Source organism: Botryllus schlosseri, chromosome 3 (genome assembly GCF_051294905.1).
Source record: "Botryllus schlosseri isolate E-star chromosome 3, Bs_hap1, whole genome shotgun sequence".
In the NCBI taxonomy this organism is placed as follows: domain Eukaryota; kingdom Metazoa; phylum Chordata; class Ascidiacea; order Stolidobranchia; family Styelidae; genus Botryllus; species Botryllus schlosseri.
The window spans coordinates 31195288-31217451 of record NC_137238.1 but is presented as its reverse complement, the minus strand read 5'-3'; the positions used below and the strand labels follow the sequence as shown (position 1 = coordinate 31217451).

General features: G+C 39.9%; 1 protein-coding gene and 1 long non-coding RNA gene across 2 annotated transcripts in view; both read right to left on the bottom strand.

Annotated features, from left to right (window-relative positions):
• The window catches only part of LOC145435012 (uncharacterized), a 544696-nt gene that overhangs the window by 476317 nt on the left and 46215 nt on the right, over positions 1 to 22164 (bottom strand). The gene's annotated exons all lie outside the window — the stretch shown is intronic.
• Positions 9411 to 11072, bottom strand: LOC145436366 (uncharacterized). Its single transcript, XR_013914285.1, has 3 exons — positions 10583 to 11072; positions 9776 to 10055; positions 9411 to 9715 (listed from the first exon to the last, which is right to left on the bottom strand). It is a non-coding gene; the product is annotated as an uncharacterized LOC145436366 (long non-coding RNA).

The window sequence follows — 22164 nt, the reverse complement described above, 5'->3', positions numbered from 1 at the left end:
ACAATTCTTGTTGACTTCGATAACACAATTGTTTTTGTGCTACTGTTGAGGGCTGAATAAAAAAATGACCACATCAGTCTTTCTCTCAAGTTTTTGGGTAGGCACATTGTCTCATAACCACATAAAATTATCCATTTTTAATATTTCGTGGTCATTGTATAAAACGCTGCCTCGTTTGATACTCCAGCAACAGTCAGCTGACATATCCAGGCAGCCCCAATCTACTCCGGCATTGAGTGACACTTTCTTGCTAATCGCTGACTACCCCAACGTTTCGCCGAAATTAACGAGATTGCCATGCCATTTTTTTTTGTATTTTAATGCTTGCATATGTTGCAGACTAGTTCGCTGAAGCTTCAAATAGCTTCTGAGCAATTTCGATATATTCCTCTGTCCATGTATTCATAAGCAATCCCCTGAAAATATTTCGAAATGATAACCACGTATTTCTTCCAAATCTTCTTCTTTCTTCTTTGATGAATTGCCGAATTTATGGACAAGCAAATGTCCCAGACATCATATTTTATATTGGCATGCCCTAGATTGCACAACGCGCGCCATACGCCGTATTAATATATGATGCATTAGATATTATGCAATGTGTATCATGAAATAATCGGTATTGAATAGTATAGAGAAAATTTGGGCATGACTATATGTGTATATTTATATACTGACAATCTGGTTGAATGATTATTAGAAGATATGAGTGTTTCTTAACCTTTTCAGTGTTCTCCCCTTGATCTTTTGATCAAATTTCACGTGCCCCTGTCCATTTTCAACATAAACTCTGATGGTACCTACAACAAAATCAAAACGATCATGCAACCGCGCCGAACACGACGAAAATTATCGAGTTGAATAATTCTGCCACTAACATATTCCACTTTCTGTTGATTTGTAAAATAAGTTGAGGCTTTGAATAGCGTATATGCAGGGTTGCATTTAAAACAAACATGTTTAAACGTGGCCCTTCTTTAAAACAGTGCTTCATTTGTTCATTGATTTATTTTAGATTAACATCACGTCCGAGTGCTCAACGGAACTGTCAGCGCTGAAAAATGGTTCCAACCGAACGCTATCGTGGCAACTGTAATTGTCCACGAATGTTATTACTGATCGTTCTGCGTCGTGAAGCGATGAATGGTAACAATTTCGGAGAACGCTACGCATAACATTCTGAAGATGCTCAACCAAACACACGGCGCACAGTCGGCAGTAAACAGTAGCCTACTTCTTCGTGCGTCGCAACTGCACAAATTTAATAACAACGTTACTAAGGGCGTTGAATAAATACAATTTCGGTTAGCGTCACGTAAATCATTCTTGAAAGGTTCAACCCAAAACCCGACGAGTTGTAGCCCGTAAACTGCTTTACTTCAAACGTAGGAACTGTGAATGCACACGAACCAAGCTAATAACTACGTGTCGCAATGCGATGAATGAAAACGATTTCCTGTAACTTTGCGATGAATACAAACGCTTTCAAATTACGCTGACAAAAGCATCACGCATATAGGATATCAGTATTTTGAAACAGCATATTTTGCGTATGTTGGACTATTCAATGCGAGACAATTTAGTTGATGAGTTCTTTTTTCATTCATTTCTAAAGCCTATAACTAGGGCGATTTTCGTGACATTGCAAAAAATTTGTCAAAAACTTTAGCATTGGGTTAAAAAAAATTCAACCAGCATTACGTTGACTCGGAATCACACAACATCACGAACGAAATACACTACATGTAGGAAGTCAGCGAATGATGCTTATTCAAACAATCAATGAAATTGATTTAAAGAATACATCGTTAAATATAGCAAGCGTACGGGATCTATCTTGATTTGTTGATTTTATGGGATTATTACAGCACTTGATTGCTATAGTTCATTGGTTCTCAAACTGGGATGGGGGGCAGCCTTGCGGGCATGAAATCATCTCGAGGGGGCGCGAAGCTACAGTCAACTTTAAAAAATTTACCCTCGCGATTTACCTTCGATTCATAGTTACTGATCTGCGTATAGTCCGAATTTCATATCAACAATCATAACCTCCCATGCCATCAAACGTTCCGTTGGGATTGCCAGCGTTCTGGCTTGATTGGGTGATGTGACGATAAGAGGATGCGAATGTTTTTACTATCATTAAGGGGGGGGTCTAAAAAAGTTTGAGTACCACCGCTCTAGTTGATACGTTTTGGCGACGTTTAAAATGTCAGCATATACTTCTGCATTGTGGCATAATGTGGCCACCGTCGTCACTAGGTCTCGTGTGTACAGCAATATACCACTTCATTGAAGTGTAGTGTTGGAATTAGCAATATGACGTCACGTGACGTCATGGGTTCATGTCGCGTTAACACAGAACCTTTAAAAAAGATTCACGTTCACGCGAACCTAAACCTTTGAGGTGTTCGCACCATCCCCATTATTCAGACAAAGTCCACGATTGTTCAATAGATGTCACAAAACCGGCTACAACGCTATGCGCCAATCGATATGCTTAGGGTCGGTACAATCAAAGCACTACAATTACTCTTCGAACCAACGTTGAGAAACGTCGTTTATCTAGTTTAAACTGACCAATGTTGATAATAAAATCAGAAATGAATGGAGGAAAGAGTCATCAACAAAACTGCCGCGAATTTAATAGTGCAATATAAGCAGAATGTGATGCTAAACAATATCGATATCTTAATCGTCGTGTTTGTTTGGGTTCACGTTATTTGAAATCGTTTAGTCGTCCCAACTTTATCTCAATTCTCAAATCATTTTCATCAATCGCCTTGCAACATTAGGTAATCAGTCAGATTTATACACATTCGCAGCTCCTGCGTTTGAGCGAGTGCAGTTTGTCTACATACAGAGCGTCGTGTTTTGCGTTGAACCTGCTAAGAATGATATGCGTAGCGTGATCCAGAATTATTTTCATTCATCGCCATGCGACACGTTCCATTCTTACACAATAATAATTTATACCTTTGAAAAACGACAATTCAACGTGCAAATATCTAATATAAATGTGTTAAGAATGGTATACGCGTAGCGTGGATCCGTAATTGTTATCATTCGTCGCTCAGCGACTTATATTGGTAGAGTCGGGGTTGAACAGTCACAGTTCCTCTAGGACAGCATTTGGTAATAAGTATTTCAAACCATTGATCATTCAGGCGTGTAGCTGCAAAATGAATCCAGGAACATGTGAAGTAGTGCTTTTCGAGGTCGGCCAAATGTTTTTGCAAACCAGTCCATCTCATATCTCAATAAATAGAACCCGCTTTAGTACGCAGGGTCACCTGTAGGGTTCAAAGAACGAAGAAGATAGTTCTGAGATATGTTTTCATTGCGTTCATGAGTGGAATATCGCCTCTACAACGTGACCTTTATTCGGGAGTCGTTCTAATTTGTAGCGTCATTAGCCATTGGCGGTTTATCGCTACGCTCTAAAATGTCTATTATAGATTATATATATATATTATAGATTATATAGATTACCTACCTACGAATAGATGCGAAAATCCAGCCGTTACACTTGTGGGGAACTCACGGGTTTCTGGCGGAGAACTGGCTCATTCCATACGGTGTACGTACTTATTTACGGAAGCGTAAAAGCGTTATTACGGTCACCAGTTCACTGCTCTGTTCTGGTATCAAAATGTATCGACAATTTCATCGCGTGTTGTTGACAAAAACTCATTGTGAACTCCGATAAACCAATGATGACGTGCCAAGCGCCGAATTTTAAGGGGTTATCGGTACTCTTGATTTTCAAGTTAATGTGTTAATGTTCGATATCACCCAAGAATAAAAAAGTCAGTTGATTCTGGCTTGAATTCAATAAAGAATACTGAAAACTAGCATTACAACTATGTCTTGAGTCTTAAGAATACGATTTGGACCGTTTGCTCACTGACTTGGACCCGGACTTGGTGGACTCGGCGGTGAGTAGATAATGACTCGACTTGACTCGAGTCGAAACTGTAAAATTGAAATTGACTTGCAACTCGGAACCTTGTGACTAGGATACAAGTTACAACCCTTAGTCTCGGCCATGATTGATTGCATGAGATTACAGGCCCGATCAGTAGTCGAAGTCTGACTCTCCTGTGGTGGTAAGTCGTGTGCAGTGGAATACTCAGAGGAGAATGGGCTGCGAAATCGAAACTGCGTTCTCCTGAAATGCCAATTGTCACTCACATATTTAAAAGCCAATTCGTAATTAAGCTATTTGTATCACGCAGTGTTGGGATGACTCGAGTCAGACTCGAGTCACCTTTTTCACCTGAATTGACGTGACTCGAGTCACTTTGCTAAAATTGAGTTGACTTGACTTGACTCGGAGTGTCAGAAATGTGGATTGACTCGTGACTCGGAGCAAAATGCACGAGTCAATTTCAAGTCATCAAGTAATCGGTGTCGATAAAAATCACTGTATCTCGCATATGTTCGGATTGTTTGCGAATCGCTTGTGTGACCCGTGAGAGCGACCAATCATTCAATGACCGATTGACCATGCGTTTCACTGAGCCTCGATTGTTCTCTTACACATAAATTGACCGCAAACGAAGTTATCGAAGCTTACAGCTTACGTTGTCGTAACTCTAGTAGTAACGTATTAGAATAGCAAAATGTCTATTTCTGTTCTCTGTTTTTACCTTAACGAAACCTCTTGTATTATTGAAATTGAAGTCGAATATAGTTTAAATAGTCCTCAACCATTGGTGCAGGCTCGAATATTGTCATATCTATTTGTAAATGGGTAATGTATTGCATCTTATCAATTCGTTTCTCTATTCTCTATTTTGGCTAGTAACTATAAACTGAGGCTATGCAATTACGTAGTTTAACAGTTATACGTACATGCGAGCGATACAGCGTCTTCTTGCATAGATTTACCTCTATATTCGTTCATCGGTTCGGCATCAATGACCACCCAAACTGTATTTCAGACAGCTGGCAAATTGCAATGACGTAATCATGCCTCATACATGCTTCAAAAAGGCAACTTCACTCGTAATGTGACTTGACTCGTGACTTGACTTGACTCGACTTGTCTCGACTTGACTCGACTTGACTCGACTTGACTCGACTTGACTCGACTTGACTCAAGTCACCTCCAAAAATCGAGTGACTTGACTTGACTCGAGTCGCGTTTGAAAATCGATTGACTTGACTTGACTCGAGTCAAAATGAGCAATGACACGAAATGACTCGTTATTCGAATGTGGTGACTTGATCCCAACACTGGTATCACGCTCTTCCATGCAATAGCAAGCAATATGATAACAACTTTCCAATGTGCAGGCTCGCACTTCTGCAAAATATATTCATTAAAATATTCTTGTTTCGTGTGAAAAGCATACTTAAGCCTTTAATCCTTTAAAACTCCGTTGATGCACAGTTCATGTTTTGCACCAGCAATCTATAGTATTGCATTAGATGTGGCGTTAGATGTGAGTACTGTGGTAGATTTTTGTTTTTATGACTCAGCGAAAATTTGCGATTCAAAGGAGACTTTCAGATAAGCGTAAGTGCTCCACACGTTAGTGAAGATCAGTAACCAGTAGGACTATAGGTAATATTTTACCGAACGACATGATGAAGTTTTTGGCCTACGATGAAGAGTTATGCTACTAGAAACACTCGCGTACTGAGAAAATCCAATCCATTGCTTGTATAAATTGAAAGATGTATGATGTATGCATGCCAAAGACAATCATAGTACTGCTTAGATATAAATTACTGCATAACGCTATCAGAGCTACAGCACAAACAATTGGTAAAAATGGACGAAGCAGACGCCACCGTCAGACGCCAGCAGAGTGAAACCGTGCAACAAAGCCAAAGCAACCCGACGAAACATAAATTTCTCATACCGCACGCCGTTGCTGAAATGATCATCGGAACTGCTGCAATATCGCTGGGAGTGGCTCTGATTCCGATATCATATAATTTAATAGTACACAACTATTGGACCTTGGAAACCATGAAGGGGTGCGATCAAGACGCCGCGGATCGTTTGAGACGGTACGCAAGAAATGCCATTGGGGTCTGGTATGGAATCGCGGCTATTATTCTCGGCTATTAGGTTTCGCGTTGAAAAGGAAGGGTACTAAGCGAATGTATCTTGCAAATATAGTAACGGGCATTGTGACCAGTGCCATAAACCTACACGGTGTTCTATCTTTCATTGCTCCAGAGAATCCAGATTTCGATTGTACCGTAACTGTGCGTGTCATGCATCTCGCGATCACGGTGCTTGGCATTGTAATGGTGCCGATCGCAATCTCCCACACGGTTCGCTGCATCAGTCTGGGATGTGCGGGCACCGCTTTACGTACCAGTGATCCGGCCCAGAGCCTAAACAAAGTCGGTTCTGAAGAGGAAGCGAAAGCCAGCTGATTGAAGTTATAATGGAGATGTGCTACCTGTGATTGGAATCGATCAGACATCCGTGGTTTGACGCTAGGTAGCAGAGGCTATCAACAATATTCCATATTCATATAACTCACTGACATTTTTGCATGTTTTTCACTTTCGCTTGTATAACTTCACTTTACTATTACTATTATCGATAAATTAGTAACAATACTGTGATTATTACGATATGAGATACCATCGCTTCTATATGTAGCATTAATATATAATGAAATTGCATTGATTTGTGTGTCTTTGCGTATGAAAGAATAAATATTATATAAGTGAACAAATGCTCATAATCGTCTACGCTTATTCATTATATTACTCGAAGTAAAATTTGCTGGCCAATCGACGAGTTTCTAATACAGCTCATATTTCCAAAGCTGCGACGTTTTGGCCTTATGCCTTAGCAAATGCCGGCACAGAAATTTATTTCGCGAAGATCGTTTGTATGGATGTAATGGCATCGAACGCACCACAGCAGGGAGATTGCCTAACACACTCCTATGAACGTAATTGCGACAATAACCTGCAAGCAATAAGGAAGACAGCTGATAGCTTTTCAAGTCACATTGATTAAAAAAACATACATGCACCTCTATGATGACAATAATTATTCAGAGTGCAATTTTCGGCTGCCTTATTTATTGATCCATGTCCATGGCAGCACTTAGTATAATGTATAAGACATAGTTTTGGACCACTTTGGTGTTAAGTGATCTAATCCCTTCACCACGGATCATGCGCGTTGTTTTTGTTGACATCGGTAACGAAACACTCATAGGCCTACCTGAAACAATTTATCAAATATGTTGATCTTCTAACGCAGTGTTTCCTAAAACTTTTCAAACAACACTCTCCTAAGCAGCAAATGAGGTATCAATGCCTCCCTAACTCCTACTCCCGACAAAAACAAGTTGGTTCATTCCACACTGCACACTAGCACAGTCGCCACACTATCGCCTAGACCAGTGCTTTTCATCCTTTTTGAGCTCCATTCGCACTAGTTTTGCATTTCATCCGCACAAACCAACTGAATATTCTTATAAAAATGAAGAAGATGAAGCAATCAAATGTCTTATTGATTTCATCGATAGTGCACTGAAACCATTTTCGGCCAAACAAGTTGCTGCATTTCGTACAACGTCTAGCAGTGCTTGTATGGCCAACCAGGTCATTAGAACTGTTCTGCACTCCTATCAAAAATACATCGTCTTAGCCGCGAGTGCAAAACGCTTGCTAACAGTAATCGATTTTGAAAGATGACAAAAAGGTCCCGGAGGCTCCAGTTCGCCGAGAGCATGAAAAACCCACATGTTTGTGTTGAGGCCTTTTCCTGATGTCTCTGAAAATAAGCTCCGACGCACGACCGCGGAGAGTAAGCACAGAGGTCGATACATTATGAAATGTTGCTCCAACTTTTCTTATGATTTATTCTTTTCTGTCACGCAAGTAAATGAGAAGAGCGAAGAAAGGCACGATAACGTGCGTTCGGCTCTTTAGCTCATTCTAACTTGAAAGTTTATAATATTTCAATAATCTTAAAGCAACTACGACCAAAATGTGAGTTTTTGTGGCATCTCGCGACCCGAGCCTCACGCATGAAAAGAAATCGTTTTTAATATTACAGTATTATGCTACGATTTTTCGGACGCGTATGACGTATAGAGAATGAGCACACCACAACTGTACGCAGCACAGTTGTGAGAAGTATGTCTGACGCAGGAGATTTCAAATTAGCGAATGAAAGCAAAAAGACAATTTGACGTCATTTTTCCAGCCTGTTGCAGGCTCTTACGGGCTGATAACTGTATGCCTGTCGTCACATCAGCTTCCAAACCAGGCTTTTGATTACGTAATCATAATAGTGCGAAAATATTAATTCACTACGGATTGCGAGAGCTGCAATTAGTTAAACCAGTTTTTACAATTGCGTCTCAACTACAACAGTTACACCGCCCTTGAATTTGGTTTATTTGAATTATTCCACGTTAGAAATATAACAATTATTCACGATGTTAATTCGCACTTATCCGGATTTTTCATTCGCACCACCCTTGTCATTCGCAGTGCAATTTTTTTTCATTCGCTCCAGTGCGAACCGTCACACAGGTTGAAGAGCACTGGTCTAGACTCATTCAGCCGTCAGTAACATCGGATGCAGCAACGAAGACATAGGTGCTGGCTTGTGACGTCATAACGAATACTTGTCAATTGTCAATAACATCATAGTTGCACTAGAAGCCACGTTACTCCATGCCACTGCTGTGTACAGCATTGAAATTCTGATGCGGCGTTTTAACACTGGCACTGTTCTCGTTAACATTAAGCCATACAGCTGAATTCAATCTTTAAATGTGCGATTATTATTCAACTGTAACTGCAGTGAGAACGATATGGGCGCATACTACGACCTGATCGATAGAAATCCGATTTGCACCAAATGGCCAATGGTTTGACGTTCGATATTGGTGCACTCGTTTCCAGTCCATCCGATTTTGATCAAGTTTATCGAAATATAATATTTCCCGTTTTTTGTTTGTTTGTGGTATTCATGGTTCTAGGCTTTTAAGCCACCGCTGACGCGGATGCGTATAAATAAACCTCCAACACTTAAGTAGGAATTCTGGAGTCGTCCTCGGTCTAGGGTTCCGGTTTAAATCATTTTGCCTCTGATTAAAATCGATTTTAATCAAGTAATTAATTCAAATCATGATTTTTTTGATTTTTTTGGTTTTTTTACTCATAATAACAACAACAACACGTACAACAGAAAATGGGATGTATGACGACACTGTCAATCAAGGTGATGAAGGATAACGCTTAAACTTTCATAATGTGGGGCTATGAATCATCATCCACATAGCTGTAAACGTTTAACCTATGTGGTAATGATGGGTCGTTAGAATCATTACTGATCCGTTCTAGTAGCGACGAAACATGTTGATTTATCTCGGGACCATCCATAATAGTTGCATCTTCATCTTGATTGATGGATTGGTCTCTGCCAGCAAACTGTTGATCTTCATGAACTCTTTACTGCTTTGTTAGTACCATAGTCCATGATGTGATCTTTCACTCGCAGCATCACTTCAAGATTTGCCTGTGGCAAGCAATCACGACTCTTGTTTGCAGTTGCAGCCGCACATGGCCATTGTCCCGCACAAGATGCAGCATGTGCAACGGACGAAAGGCGAGTCTTAAAAGTTCTGGAGAACACCGGCATGATCCATCCAGAATAATGCTGGCTGATGAATTAGATATGGTACCGAAATACTCGATTCTGCATCGAAAATTCCTAAAAATCGAGGGAAGATAAGAGACATTCAGTGTGTGTGGAGTACACAATTATACTCACCAACTTTACAATCATAATCAATCCAATCCAGCGTTCGATTATAGGTTACCAGCAGACCAATCATTGCATTCTAGTTCCATCTTCGAAACTAATCATTTTGCCAGGTCTCGAACAACTCTTTTGCGATTCATGTCCTTTGTCCAAGCCACATACTCTAAACTCATCTTTGACAGCATCAGAATTTATAGTTCGCACAAAGAGCAATAGTCTTTTTAATCTCGAGCTTGAGCCATATCCAGCTTGATAAGAGAAGGGCAGCAGAGGTATTGTCCAGAGATGGCTGCAAAAATGCAAGATTTTTAATTCAAACATGCGATTAGTCAAAAAAAGTTTTGAAACCACTGGTCGACATCTTTTCTTTCTATATGTTTTGATGTCGCTATCAGTACTTACAGTTATTCTATCTAATTGGAGCTTGCTTGTTCTGAGCACAGCATGCTTGTTTAAGTCAAAAACCAAGTGCCATATTGTCTCTCTCTTTCTGAAGTCAAATTAAATGTAAATGGCAATCTCACGAGCTACCATATTTTTGGTTAACATATACAAGCGGGATTGTCCAATAGATGTTCGCCAATGGCAAAAGTTATGGCCTTTGATTGCTCAGCATCGAGCTTGAGGGGATGAGGCAAAGGTGAGATTTTCGCCGAACGTTGTGCGCATGTTCTGATAAATCTAGCCCTAGGGACTGCTGTTTTACGGTATCCGTTCCTGTTTACGGTACACACAGATTCGTTTCTATTTTAATCTATAACCAGTATTCAAGCACCTATATAAATATGAATCACACATAATGACATGGTATCTTACTTGCACTTGTGTTCACATCCCACAGGCCACAGCCACACAGCTAGTTGGCCCATCGTTCCAGCCCACAATAACTGCAAACTGCTTTTTGCAACGCTTAGGCATCATAGATGAGGGAATCTTTCGATAGAGACTCCGGATTGCGCTTCCTTTTCGGTATCCCACGAGTGCCTCGGAAATAGCAGCATCATGTCGTAGACAACTAACTATCCACAGGACCCCAGCAGGCAGCACAAACGCTAACATATTGATTGACTACCGCTCTGCTCTTTGCTCTTTTCCCGTCTGTCTGTCAAATAGCTGAACCATAACGATGCCGGTGACGAAATACTACGTCCGGTTTATATAAAACGCACATGATTGTCCGATAATAGACCACATTCACGCATCTCGTCAGAAAATTTGAAAAAATCAAAAAAATCATTAAAATCAAAATGGTGAAATTAAAATCAAAAATCAACAAAAAAAACCTGATTTAAATCACACTGATTTAAATCAGCCTGATTTAAACCAGAAGCCTACCTCGGTCTGATTCGAAACCACAACCAACTGGTGTAGTAGCTGTGGATTGTACCACTACGCTATCTCGCCATATATTTTCACGTTGAAACGAATCGTATGATGGAATTAAACACTGTGCCACGCACATTTCGCTGTTCCCGTAACGAATTGAACAATACATATTTACAAGTCGCAGTGCGCGATAATTCGGGAAGACTATAATATCCTGCAGATATCAAGAATGAATAGCCTACACGAAATAGATGATTAAAAATTGGAAATCGCGTATCAAATCAGTAATTTGTCTCCAACATAAAATACCATGGGGTTCTGACATCGCATTGAGTATCTCGCTCCTCGACAGCTGAGTGTAACGGCGTTTTGCGCTACTCTTCTGCCATCCCCTAATGACGCTCGAAAATCCTTATTGGAGTGAATGGCGATCATGCGCAGTAATGAATTCCAATTCGCATGCATAGTCGCATACACAATGACACTGTCCAATTTCACGGCCCGATTAAAAAACTATCACGAAAGAACGAGTACTTGCTCATCCGATTGAACAACGAAGAGATGTAATTTCTTGGCGCGTACTCGTCATGTCGACATGTGCATTGTGAAACGAAATCACGTTTTTATCCTTAGTCGCATTTCTCGTAATGCATAGTAATCATCAAGGTTGTGCTGACGGTGAAATGACGGTTATCCACAATATTCACAGGCATATCTAGCATACCGAGGTTCGTCGCTCATGTCTGAAAATTGAACATCGAACATATGACTGCCATGCTGTTAAATCCCCAAGAACATGGTTGCTCGAAAAAGGTAGCGCCAAAGAGGCAAAGATTCTTAATTTCGCTAAAGCCTGCTGTTGAATTATGTGAAATCAGCAGATATGGCTGTTGCATATATAATAGCATCTTATGAAATACGTCGGAGCCTGAGCTACTCCTCAAATACCTGTCTCCAGCTCCGGCTCCGGCTGAATTTTATGTAAAGATCCGGCTCTGGCTCCAGCTCCGGAAAAAATGCACGGCTCCGGGGCTCCAGCTTCCTGCTCCGGCTCCGGCTCCAAAGCCCCGGTCGTGACCACATATTCATAAATCAGACTTTAGTCATTTAGTGCGTAGATAGAGCTATCAATGTACAGATTTTGCTACGCAGTTTCTCGTAGTCCATACCGTTCACTTTGAGAACCGCTCACGCACAGGCATGCTGCTATCGCTTCGAAAGTTTCTGGCGACACGTTGCTTGCTTTTGCGTTCAAATTTTGAATGTCAGAAATTAGGCAGGAGATATGCCTGCACGTATAGCGTATTGTATTATGCACTGCGCCTGTAGCAATTGAAAATTTATCATTCATTCCTAGAGGTGGTCAAATTAGTCAAGAAAGCTACTCAAATAGAAGAAGAAGTAGCGACGAAAAAATCTATCCAAGTATGAGTAGAAGTACTTTTTCCATAAACAACCTAAAACTACTTGAAGTAGAAGTAGAATTGACTGACTTTAAATCTACTCAAGTAAGTAGTTGTGAAAACGATCGTAATTCGTTCGCATGGATTGTCAAAACATGTAAATGGAGCTATGCGAAAGGTATAGAGCTTGATTCATATTGATGCATACCAGGAGGTTTCCAATTTTCGACAGCATAAGCATTCGTTCACAACATGGGAGGAAAATGATAGTATTGATATAGAAATGCGACACTAATCTTCTGTTTACTCGAACCGCCCGTTTTAGAAAAAGTCATGGTAGGGTGCCCTCTCCCATATTATAAGGCCTGTAGTTTAGTCGAAGGGCAATACGGAGAAGTCGTATCAGATCCGGTGTAAACACTTTGCGCGATTAATAGGCTAAACGTTAATAAAAAATATGGTCGATCGTAAAGATGTCATATTGTGTAGCTTTATTTCCAGAAATTAAAGGCATTACTACACTTGCTTTTATACTTCGACATGTATGTTCTCCAGACAAAAGAAATGAAACTAATTTAAATTCTAAGTAATGATACTGCGAATTGAACGAGAAATACCAATACTACTTCAAAAACGACGAAAATACTGTTTGCGATTCCGCATCTTTTTTATATCCTTTATTTGATGACGTCTTTAGAAGAATCAGTTCGTAATTATTTTTGTATTCGCTTTTTCTAATCATTATAATTGTACGGTTCTAGTCGATTTGATTGGTTGTTGAATTGTATTTTCGCTATTGCTATAAATTGCCCTCGTTACTGTCGTCTCGCTCTTCATTCCATCGACCAACGGACGAGCAAGCACTGTTGCGAATCTCGTTTGCATCAGCATCTTAGTATTATCAAATTAAAACCTACGTTAACGTTATATATTATTCGACCTGGGTTGCTTGATTTTAGTAGAATACAAGACTGATGCGCAAGGTTTGCACAGTGCAAAAGCAGATTCGACCGAACAGACAGGATTCGACGCCTGAAGAATCGACACTCATTGACAATTTGACATAGAAGTGTCGCGTTGAAACAAATGTTATTCGTGTCTTTTTGTCGAGACAATTTTAACGGCCGTCTGCTAAAACAGATCTAACGCTCAAAAAAGTCAGAGCCCACTTTCCCAGATTTGAACACGCCATGGACTGCTAGATTACGATATGATGCGTAAATGCTAGATTGCGGAATGGTAATTTCAAACGTTATGATGGGTCATATTTACAGTGATGAAATATGTCGTATGGGCGACAATGCGGTGCGAAGCGAACCATGCAACTTGCTACATAAATAATATTCAGTTTCGCGAAAACATATTTGTAACCCCATATCTACTTTGTGTGAAGCGCAGCGAAAATTATGGGTTTTACGTAAATTTTCGTAAAACTGAAAGTTAGAACTCCGTGAAAACAGCTCGAGAATTCCCTCGTTTCTCTTTCTAATTGGAGGGTTACGCTACTACGACTTGACACACTGAAAATAGCGAAAAGTAAGTAAGTAGATCACAAAATATTATCAAGTATAAGTAGAAGTAGCGAAAATTCTATCTACTTGAGTAAGTACCAGAAGTAGAGAAAAACTACTTGGGTACTTCGAAAAAGTAGAAGTACTTCGTTACTGACCACCTCTGTTCATTACCACCATTCATGTTATGAGAATGTAGGAGAGAAGCATAGCACCATCACCGGTCACCGCACTATCTAATGTAGCCATATAGCTGCACGCCAACGGCTTCAGTTCAGAAGTCATCCATAAGAGTTGAAGGTTTATATATACGCTCTTATTCAGAATATAATCTGTTTAAGTGGTGTCTTACAAAAGCCTGATACGAAAGCATAGGACGTGATACAAGTCAGCAGACCAGGAATCATAATGATGAATATGAGCCTGGTGTAACTTCAACAATATAGTCGACACACGATCAATACTAAAACAACACCCACAATCGCAAAATCGATTTTAACAACCAACGGAAGAGTAGCCTACATGGTAAAAAAAGCGTGTTTTGAGGAGTCGAAACGAAGAGATGACTTTTTTTGCAGTTGACCAACCACAAAGTCTGGGAAAATTTACCATTTTTCTGGATTTTACTCCAGTATTGTAAGTCGGTAGATTTTGAAAAAGTGTACTCTTTTCACATTTCCAAAATATGGTAACCCTATAGATTAATCTACTAATACTATGACGATGTAAGCTGTGGTCGTTTCGTTTGCGGTCAATTTAATTGTGATGTAACAATGGAGGATCAGTGAAACGTACACTCAGTGAATGACTGGTTGCTTTTACAAGTGACACCGGCGTATCGCGAACAATCTGAACATACATAAGATAGGGTGATTTAGTCGACACCGTTTACTAAATAACTTGAGATTCGTAAATTTTGCTCCGAGTCACGAGTGAATCCAAATTTCTGAAGCGCCGAGTCAAGTCATTTTTGCAAAGTGACTCGAGTCCAGTCAAGTCATACGAAAAACTTGACTCGCGTCCGAGTCAAGTCAAGTGATGACTCGAGTCATTCCAACACTGGTTGTTATGCGGCTTCGGTAGCGAATTTCAGGCGTCCCGATTGTGATTCTTATATACTAACATGCATAGTGAACGAATTTCAATTGCTAGATTCGTCGCATGCGTACTAGGGAAAGTGTGAACTTCAGGTTCACGTTCGCGTTCTGTGTGTGAACCTCAGAAATTTAGAGGTCCACGTTTACAAACGAATCTTGGTAGGTTCTGCAGTATGAACCTTTTAATGCATTACAATTTCCATATCAATATTTCATCTTTGGTTGAAATTTACTGCATTTCAACTGCGCGTCACTAAGCTGAGAGCATGAAAAAATCAACACTAACGAACATGCACCCTGACAATCTTAAAAGATTGACTTGCTTTGTCACAAAAGTTTGCTTGAAATATCCATCTTTCCGCTTGTGAATATTTAGTGACTCTCTGCTGTGACCTTGACCCGCAATCACACAGCATCAAAAGAGAAATACGCTATACCTGTAGGTAGTCAGCCAATAATACTTATTCCACCAATCAATGCAATTGATATCGATGTCTAAAAAATCTAGCGAGCGTCTACGGGGCTATCTGGATTTCATATCTTGATTGCATCATAAAAACATTGGAACACTGGAAAAACACGTATTTCCAGTAACGTTAGTAGCTTTGTAATATGTGTTTCGTATGCTGCGATACGGCCAATCAAGGTCTGCAGCCTTCCGAAGTGGAGACTAGTATCGAAACTATGATTGTCGTTGATAAATTAACTATGAGTGGCGTGAGCGCATACTTTCACTACTCGAAAGAAATCACGTTTCAATACGCGACTCGAATCATTAGAATTAATACTCGATTCAGATTCAAGTACTCGAACCGTTGTGCCCAGCACTACTGCTGTATAAGTTTTTTGTTTTGTTTTTATGGTCTTCATGGTGTTTGTTGACTACTATGGTCATTTAAACCTGGCCGATATTCTTCATTTTTATTCCGTAACTGCCGATTATAGCACGGCCCAGTTACGCGCATGAGGTGGCGAGAAGGAAAGCTGTATAACTTGTTTATGGGGTAATATCGTTAGCAAGTAGGCCTATAGAGACGAGATATACACTCTGCTCAGTAACAACGTAGCAACACTCAGACACCGAATACATTGTCCGGTCTGGCCTAGACCGTTAAGGTGTATGCTTATATTCCCTTGCAAGTCCTCGTCGAAATTGTTGGCAAAGCGACGAACGATATTGATTTTAGCTTTCAATACAATATCCATTGTAGAATAATATTTATTAACTCGAAGACTTTTCGGGTGCCTCTTTTCAAGAGTTATCGGCACACTAAAGTGATTTAAACAGATATAAAAGCAGAACCAAAAAGGCAAAGTATGACGCAACAATCAAAATCACAAACCATGAAATTCGCATTGTACCAATGGCAACAATAAGAAACTATGAAGTATACGGACATACGGTACTATAGTAGCAGCACAATTTGTAAATAAACAATTACACGCACGAAACAACACGCACTAATGAGAAATTTGTAGGTTATAGAGGAAATCTTTTTGTCTGCATAAAATAGGTTTGCTCAACTGAATAATAGTAGACTCCAACACTTTTAAATGAAACACAGACCTACCGCGCGCAATGACAGTGAACATATTGTCATCATAGTGCTGTGCACAGGCAAGGTTTTCACTCAGATGCTGACCAATTGACGAAGCATATGCTTGGTAATCATCATAGCAGTCTGTTTTTGCAGCCAATTTGCACCGACGTGCAAGCTCCGTGCGATCATTTGCGCAAGTTTTTGACCGAATCAATTTTGGGATATGCTGCTTAAGGTTGCCAGTGAACTCGGCACCTGGTTAATACGCTCAAATAATCTTTGAGATGTACGTCCTACATACCTACTATCACAGTGGCACTTGTATTGGTAAACAACATTACTTGCATCAGAGGCAAGAAGTACATCTTTTCGAGAGTTAGGTATGTAGGACGTACATCTCAAAGATTGTTTGAGCGTATTAAGCAGCATATCCCAAAATTGATTCGGTCAAAAACTTGCGCAAATGATCACACGGAGCTTGCACGTCAGTGCAAATTGGCTGCAAAAACAGACTGCTATGATGATTACCAAGCATATGCTTCGTCAATTGGTCAGCATCTGAGTGAAAACCTTGCCTGTGCACCAGAGTTGGATCAATTGTAATTTGTAATTGTAATTGAATGTAATTAATTACATTTTTCAATGTAATTGTAATGTAATTGTAATTGAAGCATTTTTATTTTGTGTAATTGTAATTGTAATTGTAATTTGACAAAAATTTTGCTCAATTACAATTTCAATTACATTAAATTGCTATTGAGACCTGACAAGCACGACATAAAATAATTGACTTATAATGCATTCTCTTTAAATGTCGACAAGGAATTTGGTGGATCCATTCGCGGAAGCCCTTGACTGCGCCCTTGCTGGCGAAGTTTTGTTTTTATTTTTACCGCTATGCTGGTATCGGCTGCCATTGTATACAATTTTTAGATTACTAACCAACGGATGGATTCGCAGCACGTGACTCACGATTGAATACGCCGAGAAGCGAACTGCTGAGCCGGCTAAAAGCAGCGGGATTGATAGTCCCATAGCTGGCGATCCAAGCGTCGAAATTTGATATGTATGGTCCTAATCGAAAACTAGTGTCGCACTGATTCCGCAATAAAAGTATATTTCCAGGCAATGGTACCATCCCAAAATAGTCGTGAAAGTCTGGGAATCGGCCTTGTTCTGAATAATCGCTGGGCGTAATTGGTCATTGTTGTGGTCATGCTGCTGCAGCGCTCTCACTTTTCAGAACAGTCGGCCTTAAACGGCTATTTTGGAGCAGTTAACTTGCCCTGACGAGATTTTATTTTGTATTTTCGGAATTAGTACATCAATAGCTTACGATAAAGACCAGATGCATCAAATTTGGACGCATGGATCGCCAGCTCTAGGACTACAAAGTTTGCTGCTTTTAGCCGGCTCTGCAGTACGTTTGTCGGTGCATTCATCCGTGACTCACATCTTGCGCATCTATCCGTGGGTTGGCAATCTACATTACGATTTCAGATCACGATGCTGCATCGTTACTTCGTCTGGCTAACTAACCAGACCACTGGATATTAAATAACGTCTTATCTGACAAAGCACGGTTTTGTTTTTACTCCTCATCCTAATTCCTACGTCCCTCGATAAAAATAATATTAGTTCTTTAATTATATACTATATACGCAAATCCAACACGTGCATATATTATAATACTTTTTCAACGACATACTGAACCCTATGCTTAATCCTAACCCATAGGAAATTAGGTAAATAACATTTTACATTTCCAATTACGTGAGCCATATTTACCGAGCATACAAAACACGCTTAGATTACGCCACAATGACATCTTACGTAGCATACCATGTACGCACATAAACGCATTTATTACTACACAATCTGAACTAGACTTGAATTGTTGTTAAAAACGACGCTACGGTTGTCAAGGAGCACGTTTGAATTTATGATTATTCAATTACATGTTCAACAGCAGCAATTGTAATTGTAATTGTAATGTAATTGAAGCACGCAGGGAGTAATTGTAATTGTAATTGTAATTTGATATTTTTAGCATGGAGTAATTGTAATTGTAATGTAATTGAAACATGCATGAAAGTAATTGTAATTGTAATTGTAATTGAACTGAAATAATGTAATTGATCCAACTCTGCTGTGCACAGCACTATGATGACAATATGTTCACTGTCATTGCGCGCGGTAGGTCTGTGTTTCATTTAAAAGTGTTGGAGTCTACTATTATTCAGTTGAGCAAACCTATTTTATGCAGACAAAAAGATTTCCTCTATAACCTACATATTTCTCATTAGTGCGTGTTGTTTCGTGCGTGTAATTGTTTATTTACAAATTGTGCTGCTACTATAGTACCGTATGTCCGTATACTTCATAGTTTGTTATTGTTGCCATTGGTACAATGCGAATTTCATGGTTTGTGATTTTGATTGTTGCGTCATACTTTGCCTTTTTGGTTCTGCTTTTATATCTGTTTAAATCCCTTTAGTGTGCCGATAACTCCTGAAAAGAGGCACCCGAAAAGTCTTCGAGTTAATAAATATTATTCTACAATGGATATTGTATTGAAAGCTATATTCAAGTTCTGTACCACGAACCAGCTATTTAAGATATTGATTTTATGGGATTATTATATCATTTGATTGCACCAGCTGATACATTTGCGACGTTTAAAGAGTTAGTAAGTACTTCAGCATTGGGGCATTGTATGGCCCGAGTCGTCGCTAGGAATAGTGTACATTAAATATCACGTAACTGGAATGCATGGTTGGAATTAGCAATATGACGTCACGTCACGAGGTTCACGTTCGTGTTCACACAGAACCTTTCAAAAAGGTTCGCGTTCACACAAACCTGAATCATTCAGAGGTTCACACCATCCCTCATGCGTACAAACCATCTCTGTCATTGTTTCTTGCGCGTGCTTCAGGAAATATCCAAACACAAAAAAACTTTCATTCGCATCCAGTGTCATGAAACATCTGTTGGGAAACCGCAGTTTTCAACGTATTCCGCGACGAGCTGAAATTGGCAGCGTGTAATATCGGGTCTGACATGTTGGTATTTATGCTGTTACTTCACGAAGCGGTTCTACTCATAAGGGCCCGTGCATTGTTCCGCTAAATATAAACAGCGATATATGCCCAGGACATTGTAGCACGCGCGGTTTTATTCTGATACAGCAATTCAAACCGCATTCCAGAATCTGTAAAGTGGTAAATATAAGTATAGGCATAACATTTATACATTATCCTTGAAATCCCATTTGCAACACCGATATAATGGGTTACTGGCACATTCCAACAATGATGCGTTGCGATCGAACTGAATAAGTGTCAATATCCAGATACTACCACGTGAAGTGCTAGGTTTTCGCACTGTGTGAAGCGTGGTGTCTTGTACCCACCGTTACCAGGGCCTGGTAGACTTCGAAAAGGTACGGGACCAAATGTTCTGGCCTCAGATACGACGGCAGTTCTGCAGGCAATGTATCTAGAACAGCGGTCCCAAGCTTAGGAACGGTTGCTTTAGGTGACGTCCGCGCAATAATCTGTGTTTTTAGCAATGTTTATTAATTGCTATTGCGAGTATGCTTGAGAAAATGGAGCAGTGTTTCCCAGAGTTTTTTTTACATAACGTCCCATTGGCCAATAATCCTTGTACACACGCGCCTACCCCCTAACACCGACAAAAGGTTGTTTTGTTTATTAATCACGCAAATGACGTTGTCGCTCATGGCCTTTTTAGGTATGTATAATTAATATATAGCACGCTACACGTTGTTCCAATGTCTGAACTCTGTTGAAACTCCAAGACAGACACTATCAAGGAATAAATCGTGCAAGCCAATTTCCTGCAAATGCGTTTTTACTTCATTGTGGTGCATCTCCGGTGTTTATAAACGTGTGTACGATAAGCCTCGCTGACTAACAATTCTGTTCGTTTTGATGTGATGGTAACAAAACTCTATTTCGCACTCCAACGGAGTCTATGGAGAGCGTTGGGGTTGATTTCCAATTGGATGCGCCTTGTACAACAGCGAACGACGTGACCACGAATTCATACAGCTCTTCTTCTTGCACGCATATATATATATATTATTTATTGGATTTCCAATACTGATTTCTACAGTACATAACGCCACCTTTTGCTCGCAGCGCCCCGAATCCCAGTGTTTCTCAACCCCGAGTCCGCGGACTCAAATGAGTCCGTGAAAGGACATGGATGAGTCCGCGAGCACAGGGATTTTCGGTAAATTAATCGACACACACGTTGACAAATTGTCAACCTGGTATTTCCTCATGTGTTTCAATGGAAAAGCGGAAGTCTCATTTTGAATGTGTTATATTAGATGATTTTATATTGATAAAACATTACCAAACGATCATATATCCTAATTTGGAGGTCCACGGACATAGTTTTAGCTTGAGAATGTCGAATATCCACCAAAAAATATCGAAATTTACAGTTTTTTCTTCAATTTCCGATATGATATCGGAACATGTAATTGACGGACCTACGGGGCTCGTTCACTTTCGGACCAAAGTCATCACAGCCTTACGGAGAAAATAGCTTTTTGGTCCGAAAGTGCATGAGCCCCGTACTGGTCCGGGTTCGTCAAATTCCGATTTGAGACTTGGGCTTCAACCTTGATGGGTGATTCGCAAAATACAACTCTTGAACTGTTAGTCACCTAGCTGTCATATAAAATGCAAATATACCCAAATATGTGACTAGCGGCACTGAGCTTGAATAGTGCTTTCAGAACTATATTCATAGTAGTAGAATTTATTACCTCGAAGACTTTTCGCGTACCCCTTATCAAGAGATATACAATAAGAAGGAGAAAGATTTTGTCTACAATCGTTAAGTATGCCATAAATATATACCGCTAATTGTCTCTGTAACGTCTTCCGTGTATTGTATAATTTTATTTTCTCTTGTCCCTTTATTAGACTACCGGTACAGCTGACTTTGGCCAGCTTGCGCTCGTTTTTATTATTATATTGTTACGTCATATTTTGCCAATTTGGTTATCGTTAGAATATAGAATGTTTACATTCTATAGTTAGAACCTATTTCTGTATGCTTCTTATTGTGCCGTTAACTCTTGATGAGGGTCATACGAAATGCCTTCAAGTTAATAAATTATACTACAATGAATGTAGTTTGGAATGCAATATCAGAGATACCTCAATAAGCGATGTTTCGCCACGTATATTTCAAACGCAAGAACAACGAAACATAAAGCTCTACAACAAATTGTTCAGCATTCCAAGCAATATTCGTTCTCCTGAAATGTTCTGTGTCTTGGGCAACCAGTTGGTTGCAAGTGTCACAGGCAAGACGGGTATGCTTTGGACATCTGTAGCATCTTCCTGGCTTGATACCGAATATGTCTGGGATGCCTATAAACCCTTATTATCGGCAACTAGAATTTTTCAAAATGCCCTAGATTTATGGCCGAGGTAGCCCATTGGTAAAATTGTCATAACCAATTCTATCCTGGTT